Source organism: Rattus rattus, chromosome 1 (assembly GCF_011064425.1).
Source record: "Rattus rattus isolate New Zealand chromosome 1, Rrattus_CSIRO_v1, whole genome shotgun sequence".
NCBI classification, from domain to species: domain Eukaryota; kingdom Metazoa; phylum Chordata; class Mammalia; order Rodentia; family Muridae; genus Rattus; species Rattus rattus.
In genome coordinates, this window is record NC_046154.1 from 21761300 (window position 1) to 21772083 (window position 10784).

The 10784-nt window shown below is 50.1% G+C and overlaps 1 protein-coding gene across 2 annotated transcripts in view; it reads right to left on the reverse strand.

Annotated features, from left to right (window-relative positions):
- Luzp1 (leucine zipper protein 1) overlaps positions 1-1745 on the reverse strand; it is a 74911-nt gene extending 73166 nt beyond the window's left edge. For both annotated transcript variants that reach the window (XM_032895994.1, XM_032895999.1), the window contains exon 1: positions 1643-1745. The gene's annotated coding sequence lies outside the window, so the exon portion shown is untranslated. The remainder of the gene's footprint in view (positions 1-1642) is intronic.
- Between the last annotated feature and the right edge of the window lie 9039 nt (positions 1746-10784).

The window sequence follows — 10784 nt, forward strand, 5'->3', positions numbered from 1 at the left end:
TCTAGTTTTTCAAACTTTAGCTGCTATGTTTAGAAAAGTGATTTAATTTTAGAAACCTGGAAAATTCTTCCGAGTAAATTGAGCAAAACCTTAATCTGCCCCAAGGGGAAATTCTGTGCAAAACAATTATTTCTAACAAGAGAAGAATTTTCTAAGGGGGTTATAGAATTTAACCACACAAATGCCACCAAAGATGCACACAAAGTGACAGAAGGCAATCTGGAACATACTGTACAGATTTTTCCCAAAGGAAATATCCTCCCCTCATCTGGGGTTGCTAAATCTTCCTAGGTGATCCGAATTCTTCCTTGCTCTGTCACTATTCAGATCCTTAAGCCAGAACCACAGCGGTTGGTTTTAAAAAAAAAAAAAAGAAAGAAAGAAAAGAAATACCCTGAACAAACCCCAATTCTCAAAATTATCTCCCAAAAGGCACAGAGGTCCAGAGAGTATTTTCTCCTCAATGGACAGAAAAGCCACCACGAGGCGCTCAGAAGCACAATTCTTTCCCCCAAGGTCATTCAAGTCATCGAAGGTGCGACAGAGAATCTGCAAGCTCCTTGGTTAAAGAACACTGCGGAGATTTTTTTTTTTTTTTTGGAGGTGTGTGAAGGGGGATGGGGGGTTGCCTGCTCTCTTCCCCTCTCCCACCCCGAAGTGTGAGCACCCGCCTCGGCATTTCCGAAACAAGCCACAACAAGCTCTGCAGTGTTAGGAAAGGGGCTGACGCGATGAAGAAACAGATGCTCCACAGCGAGATGGGTCTTTCTCGGCCGGCGGAGGCTCCTGCGAGGTAATTAGCAGAAACCGCAGGCACCGCGGAGAGGTCCCCACCGGGCTGCGGAACCCACCAGCCCCGCGTGCCCTGGACGCCGGCTTCCCCTCTCTAGTCTCCTGGCCAAGCGCAGGCCAAAAGCGGCTCCCGAAACCGCACTTCATTCCTGCGCTTCGGGAAGCCATGGCTCCCTTCCCTGCCCGGCCGCGGGGCGGGGTGCGCGCTGCGGAAAGTTCACCGCGGCGGCGGGAGGGGGCCGGCGGCTACCCGAGTGCCCCTGCAGATTCCACCATTAATTAGTCCTCGGGACTGTCGACTGGCAACTTAAACAAAGCGAATGCCTCGAATTCCTTCCCGGGCCGCGGCGGTCTGGCCGCGAGACGGAGCAGCGCGCCGGCGGGAGTCGCGCGGGCGGGCCGCAGCCCGGGGCCGACAGCTGCGGACGCCCAGGGGCCGCCGCGGGCCTCTCCCCGTCCCCCGCGCGCCGCGTCCCGCACACCGGCCGCGGCCCTTCCTGTCCGCTCACTTCCTTCCTCCCGGCCCGCCGCCCCGCGGAGCCCGGCGAGGACCCCGACGCCTCCTTGGCCGCCACAGCCGCGCTCGCCCTCACTCGGCGTCTCCCCAGTCTCCTCAGAAACGTCCCTCCCCCTCCTCAGGAAGAAAAAAAATCTCTGAGTCTCTCCCTCCAACTCTGGCCACACTCTCTCGGGCTGGCCCACCGGAGACCTCCCCTTCCCGGCTCCGCTTCCAGAAATCGCGCGCACTCCCCGCCGCCCCCGGGACACCCCGGCCGAGATCCTCCCACCCCCTGCACACAGGCCGGACCCCCGGGCCGCCCGCCTGGCCACACTCCCGCCGCCGACTCACCTCAGCGGCTGCGGCCCGCGATCCCGCCGCCGGAGGATCCGGCGCTCCGCTCCCAGCGGCCGGCGCCTACTCAGGCTCCCCCAGACTGACAATGAGGGGCGGGGCCTTGTGTGGCGTCAGCGCTCCGGGGGCGGGGCGGTTGTTAAGCCACGCCCCTCTCTACCTTTCTTTTGCCCTCCCACTTCCAAGCCTAGGGTTTGAACCCTGCCAAGTTTTCATTGCCTTCCAAGCTAGGTGCCCCGGACCTGGGCTAGTTTCCGAAGGAAACCTGACTTGGAAAGCAAGACTGCACTCCAAAGGAACGCTCTCAGAGACGTTGGTGGGGAGGGGAGTGCAGTAAAATCTTCCATGCAAAGGGATTAGAGCCTAAAATGGAGTAATCGCTCAGCCAAACACCATTTAGTGAGTGTGGAGAAGGAACTGGGCGTGGTTCAGAGGTCATGACTTCTAGGCCCACGAACTCCACATTATTTCCCCTGTGCTGCCAGGAAAGTTCTTTCCCATCTATAGTCCTTACTTTTTCCTTCTTTAAAATGGGAATCGGCAGTGGCCAGATGGTCTCAAAAAGTCCCACCAATGTCTTCTATGTGCAAAGTACTAGGGCCCATAGAACCCTTCCCTCGCCCGCCCCCCCCCCACGGAGGGAAAGGACTTTAAAGGTAGCCCTGCAGAGCACAGGCCACATTCAGAGACATTCTGTGGACGCCCTCCCACGCGCTGGCACCCAGCAGCCTGCACAAGCCGGGACACAGATGGCTGAGAGCTGCTTCCTCTCTGACTGCAGGAGTATGGTTGGTCTCTGGAGACGCCTCTTGTGTAAGCTCTTTATTGCCTATGGAACAAAGGCCAAATCCATGGCCTGGTGTGCTCACTTCCTACCTTCATACACACACTCTAAAGTTTACCTAAACTTCCCACAGCACACCCACTGCTTTCCCACATCCGGCCTCCTGCTTGTCACCTCATCTCCCGTGCATGTCGTCCTAGTCCCCCCAAGGCAAAAACCAGCTCTCTAGGCTCTCAGTACCTGATGGCATTAACTTGAGCTCTCACAGGGCCATGGATACATTTTAACTTGCATCCGATCTCGACCTCCAGCTGGGTGTAGTAGTGACATATTCCTATCTAAAATCCCAGCATTCAGAAGGCAGGTGCATTACTAGTTTGACAAGCTGGACTACGAATAAAAGCATGACTTAAAAAATAATGCTATTCATGGCCATGTGCGCTGGTAGGCAAATGCTGAAGAGACAGGAGGATCCCATGTCTAGGGCCAACATGGAGTACCCTTTGGGGCTAGGGATACATTTCCGTTGGTAGAGCATTTGTCTAGTATGCACAATGCCCTGGCTTCAATCACAAACACTGCATAGACTGATGTGGTAGAGCATACCTGTAATTCCAGCACTCAGGAGGTAAACCCAAAACATTCAGAAATTCAACTGCAGAGACTGGCAGAGTGGCAAATGCTTTTAATCCCAACACTTGGGAGGCAGAGGCAGGCAGAGCTCTGTGAGTTTGAGGGCAATCTGGTCTGCATAGTAAGTTCCTGGACATCCAGAGCTACAAAGTGAAATCCTGTCTCAAAGAAAGAAACAAAGAAACAAAGAAAGAAAGAAACAAAGAAAGAAAGAAACAAAGAAAGGAAGAAAGGGAAAGAAAGTTTAGAAGTGGGAGGGCTGGAGAGAGGCTCAGTGGTTAAGAACACTGCTCTTGGGTTGGGTATTTAGCTCAGCGGTAGGGCGCTTGCCTAGCAAGAGCAAGGCCCTGGGTTCGGTCCCCAGCTCCGGGGGAAAAAAAAAAAAAAAAAAAAAAAAAAAGAACACTGCTCTTCCAGAGGTCCTGAGTTCAATTCCCAGCAACCACACGGTGGCTCACAACCATCTGTAACGGGATCCGAAGTCCTCTTCTGGTGTGTCTGAAGAGAGTGACAGTGGACATAAAGTGGACATAAAGATAGAACTGGGGAGGTAGTCTAATGGTTAGAGCATTTTGCAGAGGATCCAGGTTCCGTCCAGCACCCACACAGAAGCTCACAACAATGTGCAAACCCAGGTCCAAAGGATCTAATGGTCTTTTCTGGTCTTTGCAGGCACCAAGTACATACATACTACACATACATACACGTAAACAAAACACTCGTGCACATAAAAAAATAAAATTAAAGCTCGTTCTTGTTTTTGCTGATGCTTTCAAGACGGGGTTTCACTGTGTAGCTCTAGCTGTCCTGGAAAGAGATCCGTAAGGGAGGCTGGCCTCACACTCAGAGATCTGTCTGCCTCTGCCTCCTGAGCACAGAGATTTTTTTTTTTTTGTTCTTTTTTTTCGGAGCTGGGGACCGAACCCAGAGCACAGAGATTTTAAAACAAAGGTTTTGAAAAAATTAAGGTCATCCTTGGCAACATAGTGGGCTTGAGGCCATTGTGGGCTACATAATACTCTGTCTCTAGTTAAATAAACAAACGAACTTCTCATTTGTGTCTTAGTTCTCTGGTCATGAGAACCCACACATTTTCTGGTCATGTGACAAACCTATTCCCCAGTTCAGGGGAGTTCACTGAGCCTCGCTCCCTCCCTCCCTCGCTCCTCCCTCTGTAATATGAGGATAATCAGATGATCCGCGTGGCATTCATTTAGATTTGGCAACCTAGCTCAGTGGTAGAGCATTTGCCTAGCAAGAACAAAGTCCTGGGTTCAATTCCCAGCACCAAAGGATCAATTGACTAATTAACTAATTCGTTGATTAATTAAATGTGATAAGCCAAGGATAGTGATACATATGTCTATAACTTCAACCCTTGGGAAGGACTACGAGTTTGTGTAAAGCCCAGACCACACAGTGAGATCCTGTTTAAGAAAATAAGTAAAATCAGTGTGATACTATAGAGAAACCACTAGGCACAAACTGTGATTATCATTCTGGTTTTCCAGAGTACCACTATTGATGGTAATATCGACGGTATGTCTAGCTTCTAGTATCACACAGTATCCTTGTGACGATCCACCCACTCGCCAGGCTGGGTGGTACAGGCCTGTAACCACAGGAGTTCAAGACCAGACAGGGCCACGTGACATTGTTTAAGAACCTGTCTCAAAAAGAAGAAAAGAAAAGAGAAAGAGAGAGAGAGAGAGAGAGAGAGAGAGAGAGAGAGAGAGAAAGAAAGAAGAAAGGAAGGAAGGAAGGAAGAAGAAAGGAAGAAAGGAAGGAAAGAAGAAAGAAAGAGAGAGAGAAAGAAGAGAAAAAGAAGGAAGGAAGGAAGAAGAAAGGAAGGAAGGAAAGAAGAAAGAAAGAGAGAGAAAGAAAGAAGAGAAAAGAAGGAAGGAAGGAAGAAGAAAGAAAGGAAGGAAAGAAGAAAGAAAGAGAGAGAGAAAGAAAGAAAGAGAGAAAGAAAAGAAAAGAAAGAGAGGGAAAAAAGAAAAAGGAATGGAAAAGAAAAAATTTACCCAGTCATTTCATGGGGGAAGACTTCTAGGGTTTGACATAAGGAAGAGGTTTACTGAAAGAGGCCATTAGAGCAGAAACTAGTTCCCCAGTCTCCAGACCCCAGGTGGATTCTGCAGGCCCTGGGGCATACGTCTTGGCACACCTCCCAGTTGACAGCTGCAAGTTCTCTCTGCAGGTTTTTGCAGCAGAATGACCTGTTTCTGCTTTATGCCTCCTCACAGAGAGATGAATGCATGTTAGGCTGTCCTTAGTTCTCCATGGTTTTTCAAAAGAACCGCAGCAAGGCACTGGGCATTTCCAAAACATCGGTGTGTGGGAAGAGGAGCAGGGCTTCTGGGGTTTCTGATTAATTTTCTGTGTTACAGATAGACAAATAGCTGTCCTGAAATGCCTGGGCAAGTCCCCAAGGGCCCCTAAACATGGTGGTTTATTTTTAGACTAGGAGATTCAAAAATGCTTCTTCCCATAAAAAATAAGCTTGATCACAGCTTGCTTCAGCCAGAAAGGGGGCCTTTCCTGACTTACAGCACTGAGAACATTCAGAAGGGAAAACCAAGCTTGTATAGAGAAAGCTAGAACTTTCTCTGAAGTGCTCATGACCCCATTCATCACTTACTAACTCACACGAAGAAAAAGCTCTGAAACAAACAAACGAACAACAACAAAAGCTTTGGAACGGGACAGATCAGGAGTCACATCAAAACTCCACCGTTTATCAGCTATGAAGCCTCAGATCTCTGCACCTCAGTTTTCTCATCTGCAAAATGAGAATACTAGTGTGTACCTACTCCAAAGACTGTTGTGGATAAAGTAGTGTGTGGAAGAACTGTTAAAAAGCCTAGCATTCGGGGTTGTGGATTTAGCTCAGTGGTAGAGCGCTTGCCCAGCAAGTGCAAGGCCCTGTTCGGTCCCCAGCTCCGGCGGGGAGGGGGGGGGGGGGGGCAGGGAGGCGGAGCCCAGCATTCACTTCGGCGATGATGGCTCCTGTCTTTGATCCCAATACTCTGGAGGCAGAGGCAGCTGGATCTGTCAGTCCGAGGCCAGCCTGGTCTACAAATTGAGTTCCAGGACAGACAGGGCTACAACAACAACAACTTAGAACTGTGTTCATGCTAGGAAATGGTAGTTGATGTGTGTGTGTGTGTGTGTGTGTGTGTGTGTGTGTGTGTGTGTGTGTGTTTATTGGGAAGTGAACCCAAGCCTTCATGCACGCTAGACAAGTGCTATGCTATTGAACTACATCCCTGGCCTGCTGTTACTATTTCACCATGCCCTCCCAGGAAGTGTCCCATTCATTGGCCTCTAAGAACTAACAACAGCGCTGTCCTCAAGTAGCCTCCAGTAAAATGAACAGGTCCGTGTGACTAGGCAGGAACAGGTGTCCCCTGAATGCTGTTAGCTGCAAGAGTAAGTCACAGAATCACAGGCGTACTTGAAGCCCGTGGTTTGTACTTGGTTTATGGGTGTTTAGTCTACATAGAGGGAGAAATTCGGAGACCCAAAAGAAAACAGGAAAAGAAGAGGACTTTCACCTCATTCTTTCTGTTTTGTCTGTGCGTATATAAGAACTTTCCAAAAGAGACCTACCTGGATGCTAAGAGGAAGAAAAGTGTGTGAGAATGCAGCTGAGGTACACATCAGCAGAAGGTACCCGTACCAACCGTGTGTAGTGGTGAGGAAGTCCCAAAGGTAGCTGGGTGTGGTGTCACATGCCTCTAATCCCAGAACAGAGGTAGAGGCAGAAGGGTCAGCTCAAAGCCAGCCTAGTCTGCATAAGACACCTTTTGCAGAAAAAAAAAAAAAGAAAGAAAGAAAGGAAGGAAAGAAACAAACCAACCAAAAAATTCCACAAATCCCATCCCATTTTTGGTAGGGTCCCAATAAATGCTTCTAACTATAGAATTCTTTGCCTAAGACTCAGGATTCCAGCAGCCTTATATTCATTCATTCACATTAAAAGATTCAGCCCAGAGGGAAAAAAACCTAAGGTTAGAATTTTAGGAGCTGGGGCTGTAAGTTCACAGCAGAGCACATGCTGAGCCTTTGCAAGGCCTGGGATTTTATGCATACAGACATACAACTGTGGTGGTGGTGGTGGGCACTGTGTGTGTGCGTGGTTGGGGGAGGGCACGAACCCCCAGCTATTCCACTTACCAACTTCAATCTTTACCCAGTCCACCAACTCAAATATGAATCTCTTCTGGAAGCATCCTCACAGACACATCTAGAAAAGATCTGGGTATCCAGTGCTCCCTCCCCCCACACCCCCCCATCCAACTCCCCAGTCCCCCACCCCCGGACATAGAACATACAGACACAGAAAAGTCAGCACTCACACTGTGGGGTGTCCCCTCCCCCACACCATGCTAAAGACCAGCAAGCTGTCTGTCTCTTGTGTGCCTAAACTTGCACTTTCATTTTCCCTCCATGATATCTTCCTGCAATTTAATGTTTTTACAAGCAGCACGTATTACTGTGTCATCAGAAACTAAGGCTGTAAAAGCCTATATAAAAAAAAAAGAATGCTAGCCAAGCTAGAGTGTGCTCACCTTTGTTGGTCTGCAAACAATAAATTATAATGCAATAATGAATGAGGCCAGGAGCAAAGTCTCCTAGGTATCATGGAAAGTGAGAGCAGGGAGGGACGAAGCCACCCTCCATCTGCCTGGAGTCTCTAAGCGGCATGGTGCTCAGTCCTTTCAGGATCCGGGACTCCCACACTACACCCGGTCTACACATTCATTCCGCAAGCACCCATGGACCCTTTAGCATAAACCTCAGAATCACAACAAGTGTTAAGTACTTGACACCAACTCTCTGTTTATGCTATAGGAAGCCTTTATTACTCATTTTAGATTCGGGAAAACAGGCTTCGGGGTAAAGCAAGTCAGAGAGGCAGCGTTACTTCCCTAGAATCACCAGTTTATTTAGATCTAAACCAACAGTGGTGCACACCAATGGCTGAGTCCTTGAAGCTGAGGATTGTAGCTCAGTGGTCCTCAGTCTGCACAAGGCTTTGGGATCCATCCCCAGCGCAGCTCCCCGCCCCCAAAAGGGGAGAAGGACTTGAAGGAGTCGGTAAAGTCTTCATCAATTCCCCCACCTCCTTAGGATAAAAACACACGTCAACACTTTATGCAAACTAAGTACTTCGTACATTGTGGTGGAAATGAGACCCATTATCCCAGCTCTCTAGGGACCCAGTGTCACTCACCTCCGTCTTTCCGGATGCTCCCCGCATTAGCGTTAACCTCTAGGGTTGTTTAACCCCTGTTAGCACACACTTAGGACCATCTTCTCTACATAAGCCCATTTCATTCCCCTCCCTATCCAGTCCGAGACCTCCTTGAAGATAGGAATGGTGCTTATTCCTTCCTGGTGCTTTTCCACCCTTAATGCAGCATCTGGCAAGCATCTCTCCATCCTTCGCTCTTTATTTACTTCACAACAAATGGCTGGATGTTTAACATGTGTCAGCGCTATACAGTCTCACTTTAGCACAGGTCTCTTTCTTCCTGAACTTTGGGGCTTCTGATGTGGAAAGACCAGGCCCCGAATAACAATTGTTTGATAATATTAGCATTAAATGTTCTAAGGAGTCAAGCCAGATGCTATGAAGGGTGGGGTGGGGATGCAGGGGAGGACCTAACCGAGTTGAGGATAGTTGAAAGACTCCTTTAGGAGGACATGACCCGGAAGCTCAGAGAAGTTAAGGGACCTACTCCAGATCACACAGTAAGGGGGAAAGCTGGAACTTAAGCCTGGGAATGACTGATTCCAACGCCCAGGCTCTTCTGGAAAGCACCGCCCTTTTACGTCCTCCATCTTTTTCTTCCTCGGCTCTCATTGGTGAAAGGGGATCACGGTCTACCCATCACAGCAGTCTCTAGGTCCAGAACAGTTTTTGAGATCTCCACCATTTAACTAGGTCTCCGGGTACCAAGCACAAGTTGAGACTCAAAGAGAACCCGGAGTCTAACGCCAGCGGGTCCAGTAACGTCCTAGCGACCCGGTGGAGCACTCAGCCACACACCCTAAGCAGGTCGCCCCCTCAAAGCGAGCGCTGGGTCCGCGCCCTCCCTCCCTGCACCCCGGCGCGGTGGCGCCTGCAGGATCCTGGCCACGCGGCTGCCGCACTGGCGCAGAGATGGGGCTGCGGCCGAGGCGCGCGGCGACGGTGACAGCTCGCTGCACCCAGGGACGCCGCCGCGCTGTAGCAGCTCGGGCTTTTCCCACCCACGGGCAGGGCGTTCCCGCCAGCGCGCTTCCTGCAGCCGAAGGACGGGGCGGAGGGCCCCGGGGCCTGGCAGGCCGGGTTCCTGGCTTTCTCTGCGTTTCCTGAGCCGGACGACCGGGGGATGGGACCTGCGGCGCAAAGCTCCTTCTCCGGAACGCGGCCAGGAAGCCGCGTCTTGTGAACTCGGGGTCCTCCTTTGCCGGGAACGCGTGGTTGTGCGTGTGTGTGTGTGTGTGTGTGTGTGTGTGTGTGTGTGTGTGTGTGTGTGTGTGTGTGTGTGTGTGTCCTTGGAACGGGGCAAGAGGCCACACACTTATCCCAGGGAGGCAGAGTCCACAATGCGGCCAGATTCCAACCGCCTGATGTCAGCTTGTTAACTCCATCCTTCGGATGAGAGCATTGAGGTTGACGGACGGAGGGTGAGCACCGGGTTGCGGGCGAGGATCCGAGAACAAATTTATAGGCTCCATTCTAACTCAAGTCCTCCTGGTTATCACAATAGACTTTACCCACTGGGCCGGGAATCTGACAACCGGAGAGGTCATGTGGTTTCTTTGTCACAACTAAGACTCTATCTAGCCTTCTGCTTCCAGACCTCGGGCCCGTCCATTCATTGCACTGCCTCCTCGGTGTAGGCCCGTAACCCGCAGGTTAAGACCTTAACTTTATGGTCTTTCTGGTTTGTTAGGAGTTCCCAAATGCCCACCCAGAACTCAGCACAAGAAGTTATCTCGGAAAAGACCACGGAACTAGGCAACCAAGCTAAAACTTGGGACATCCGGTTTGACTCTTTTCTATGACCTTAAAAACTAGTGAAGATTGAGTCTCTTTGACTATTTCCTATCATGGTGTTAGCCAGTAGATAGTTGGTCCTTAAAATGTCTACCGCACAACCATGAGGACCTGACTTCCAAACTCCAGTACCCAAAAAAAAAAAAAAAAAAAAAAAAAAAAAAGGCTGGGAGTGGTCGGGTGTGATGGTGCGCAGGTCTTTAATCCCAGCACTCGGGCGGTTGGACCACTGAATTCAAGGGCAGCCGGGTCTGCAGAGAGACTTCCAGGACAGCCCAGGCTACACAGAGAGACCCTGTCTCAAAAGCAAAGGAATAAACGAGCAACCCAACTGATGTAATGTGACTGTCAAAGCCTGTGAACCTATCATTGGGACGTAGAGACAAGTACCCGACTGTCATTGGCTAATCAGCTTTGCTAAGCCAGTGAGCTTCTGTTTCAGTGAGGGACTCCGTCTCTAAAGCTACTGGTGGTGTGACTGAGGAGGGATGTTGACTTTTGGCCTCCACATGTGCACACAACCTTTTTTTAAATGTCAGTGCTCCGTGTGTTTGTGTCAGAGAGGCTGCTTCACACACATGCAATGGAGGCCAGAGGTCAACATCCTCAATTGCCTTCCACTTCAATATTTTTGAAAGATTTATTTATTTAATGTGTATGAGTGCTCT